Here is a 3,816-nt window from a genome sequence, read left to right as displayed (position 1 = left end):
GGGAATTTAGGAGTCAAGAAGGTTGCTAAAGTTGCCTATAAAATTTATGTTTTGCCTAAAGAGAAAGGGGGGACTTGGAGTTTACCTAAAGAGAAATGGGGGCTTGGAGTTTTGGACCTAAGTAAACTTGTTGACATGTTTGCATAGCTAAGTGGGTTTGTAGAGGGATTGATGGTAGTGATTATTGAGCCCTATTGATCAAAATAGACTGTCACATATTTGAGCTTAAGTAAAAGAAGTGGTGGACAAGGTTCTCTCCTTTGTAAATCTTTATGTCTAGGAAGGAATTCATTCCTAAAGGTTCAACTCTGATTAGGAACATGTGTGGGGGCTGCTTGGAAACCCTGCCTTCAGGTAAAAGACACCCACCATTCTAAGTCTAGACTCATTCTAGAGGACTTTGGCTGGTTTGGTTCCCTCCTTCCTAGCATAGATAAATAGGACTTCAATAGAGCTCACAAGCTGTACAAAGTTGGTATCAAATCTTGGAGAGATTTGTGGAACAAAGATAAGTGGGAATGCTCTTCACTTCTGTTGGAACACTTGTCTACTACTTGTTGTTGTAGGGCACTTCTAAGGGAAAGGATTAGACAAATTTCTGATATAGGTATTTGGCCCCTCTCATAGGGGATGGTAAGAGGTATTAAAAGGAATCTCTCTTGGATATCAGATGCTATAATCAACTTTCTAGGTGATAACTCTGCTCTTATAGCTAATTTGAATGATAGATGGGGCATCAATTTGAATGCCTATCAATGGACCTATAGATTCAAATCTATTTGGGTCTTTTCTAGTAGCTCCAAACATGCTTGTTTTCTCGGGCTTATTCTGCACAAAGTAGTTTGGTCTGGCTAGAGAGCTACAAGAGTGGGGGTTTATAATGGCATTTGCTCTAGGTGTGGCAAAGGTGTAGAATATTTAATGCATCTGTCCATGAATTGTGAAAGTAATAAGAAATTTCTTAACATCTTGCATGATTGCTATCCCCTTCTCATGGAAGGAGATACTTCTTGGTGAATGTAGGCATATGGATCCTATTCTATGGAATAACATTGGGAGTAGTCTTCTCTGCCATATTTGGAAAGATAGGAATTCTAGTGTCTTTGGGAAAGGGTGTACTAGTCACATTTATGCCTTTGTGACTAACCTAGAGCTATTGGCTCTATAGGCTAAAATGGCTATTAAAGAAGCTCGTGATGAAGATTCCAACATCCACTCGATGATAAAGAAACACAAATGGTAGGAGTGGTAGGTTAAGCTGTCAAAAATTTATGCCTCCACAAGGCTCATTATGGTGGAGAATATCTTGGAAAGAGCTACTAAGATCCCACCACTAATGTTGATGGACATTTGCACAAATATAGTTTTTTAGGCATACATGTTTAATGTCACATTTGAGAATATTGTTGCTAACTGTAGGGGGACGCACACTTGAGAAGGGAGTAGCCAGGTATATAGAGGTAAACTTGGGAAGGCTTGCATCATAGTGCTTGGAGGATGGTTGGTATAACCCTTATTTTAGCTTTGTGTGGGACCAAGGTCCAAGCTCATTAAAATTTTTTTTAAAAATTCTTGGACCTTTGATAAAAAAAAAGGGATGACCAAATGCCATCAGCCCCTGCACGAACAGTCGCCAACGCACGCATGATGGGGAAAGAGGAGGAGTATGTGTGTGTTTTAATACTACAGACCAAGAAAGGAGGAGGAGCTTGTATGGCCTCTAATTAACTTTTGTCACCCATGGGCGATCGACAAGGTGCACTACTACAATCACTACAGTGGCGGCAAAGGGTGATAGTGTGAGAGGGAGAGAGGAAGGAACTCCAAACACTGCTAGCTAACCATCACCATTCTACAGCATAGGTGGAGAGAGAAAGATCAGGGGCTGATATGACATAGAGAGATAGAGAGAAAGGGTGCTATTGGCCACATTGCGAGTTAGTAAGATAGAGAGGTTATGATTCATGGAGAAGCTCTGATGCTTGGGTCTTAAGTAATGTCTCTTAATGTTTTGAGGGTTGCAAACTTGGGTAGCTACTAGTAGAAATAATGTTCTTGAACATAGATGCCATTGCTATGGGCCAAATTATGGGATCCTATATATGACTCTTCGATGTTCTTTGCAACAGTCCATATATGACTCTTGCAAACTTCGAGATGTGGACGCATCTTGCTTGGAGTTATTTAGTCAATGTTTCTGATTAGATAGATTGAGCTCTCCTCTAACAATGTATCTCTAGTCTGACATATAGTTGTTTTAAATATATAGATACGATGAGTGATCACACCCGTAAAGTGAAGCTGGCGATCATCAAGACTTTGCTACGAGGCACTAGACTTTCTGGAGATACACTGTCAGAGGCCATGGCAGATTATGTGGAGATGGATGATGCCCGTTGAGCGGCGCCATCGAGATTCTTGGGAGATTCAGTATGCCCGTACGACCTGGAGAGGGTACATCCTCCCAGCCACATGCAGGAGTGGAGACTTCTTCTCATGCACACACTACAGCACATCGGTAAGCTTCTCGATTGATAAAATAGTAATGTCATCCTTTTTTTATATATAGAATTCTTAATATATATATATATCCTTTTGATGTCTTTGTTTGCTTAGGACTCCTATCCCAGGTACATCACATCACGAGAGTCAGCGGCTTACTCCTGATGTACCTCCTGGTACTCAGGTGACACCTGATTCACAAGCTAGTGGCCGTTCATCCCGTAGGTATATCTTTTATGGCCATTACGGATTAAATATCAAGTACTTTTTAAGAACTCACATCTCAATATATCGTATGTTTGTATTGTACGTAGGCGTCAGCAGAGCGGGCAGCAAAGTAGGCGTCAGCGGCGGGCAGCAGAGTAGCACACCACCAGTGCCCCCACCAGTGCCAGCCAGCAGACAGTCGTGTGGAGAGAAAAAAAGTGACAGGGAAAAAGTGTGTGCATATGTGGTACAATGGGCAGTGCCCATGACTGTAACTCTAACAGGAAATAGTATTGCTCGAGTCTAGAAGGGCTTCATGAGAACTAGACGCTATTTGAACAGGCAACAGACTCGAGAGCTCATGGTAGGCTACCTTCAAAATTTCCAAGAGACTCCCTCCCCTCACGAGCTCCTAATAAACGATGTGTGTATGATATATATATATGTGTGTCGAGGAGAGAGAGTGTGAGTGACAGGTATATAGAGTCTAATTTTCATTTAATTTAAAGTTTCAATTTTAAAAATTAACAATAAAAGAGAGGTAGATAGCGCTATTTACCATAATTCATGTTCGTTTGACTAATCTCCGCAGAAACAATGACAGCATCGAGTATAATCACCAATTGTAAGGAAGCAAGCGGCAAAGAGAGAGAGCAATACTAGATAGAGCTAGAGAAAGAGAGAGAGAGACGCTAATAAGAACAGTATGTATATATATAATCCCGTTGGTATAAATTTATCGGCTAGCCGTTTTTTCCCGTTGCGCGGGCGTCGCATAAGCGACACAATCGTCATCGCTTAAGCGACATTTTGCGTTGCTTTATACGACGATTAAATTTTTTTTTTAAAATTAACGCTTATGCGATGCAAAACGTCGCTACAATATTCGCTAACAGGGTCGTATAAACGGCATACTGCAGCGACTCCAGTAGCGACCCTTTATACGATGAAAAAGAGTCGCCAAGAGTCCCTGTACACCCAATGGCTAGTAGTGTACTAACCTTGTGTTTAGCCTGTGATTTAGGTGAAAATGGTTTAAAAGCTTGACTAGTTTAACAAGCACACATGCAACTAGACTCTAACTCAAGATCTCTTGTATTTAATCAA

The 3,816-nt window shown here is 41.1% G+C and overlaps 1 pseudogene; it reads left to right on the top strand.

Moving 5' to 3' along the window:
- The first annotated feature begins 1,605 nt into the window (after positions 1-1,605).
- LOC147638950 (uncharacterized) lies at positions 1,606-3,016 on the top strand (annotated as a pseudogene).
- Positions 3,017-3,816: the final 800 nt, after the last annotated feature.

The sequence above is a fragment of the Cibotium barometz genome, chromosome 4 (assembly GCF_041138505.1).
Source record: "Cibotium barometz isolate CiBa-2024 chromosome 4, ASM4113850v1, whole genome shotgun sequence".
Taxonomy (NCBI): Eukaryota; Viridiplantae; Streptophyta; class Polypodiopsida; order Cyatheales; family Cibotiaceae; genus Cibotium; species Cibotium barometz.
The sequence above is the reverse complement of the archived record's forward strand: the minus strand, read 5'-3'. Positions and strand labels throughout refer to the sequence as shown.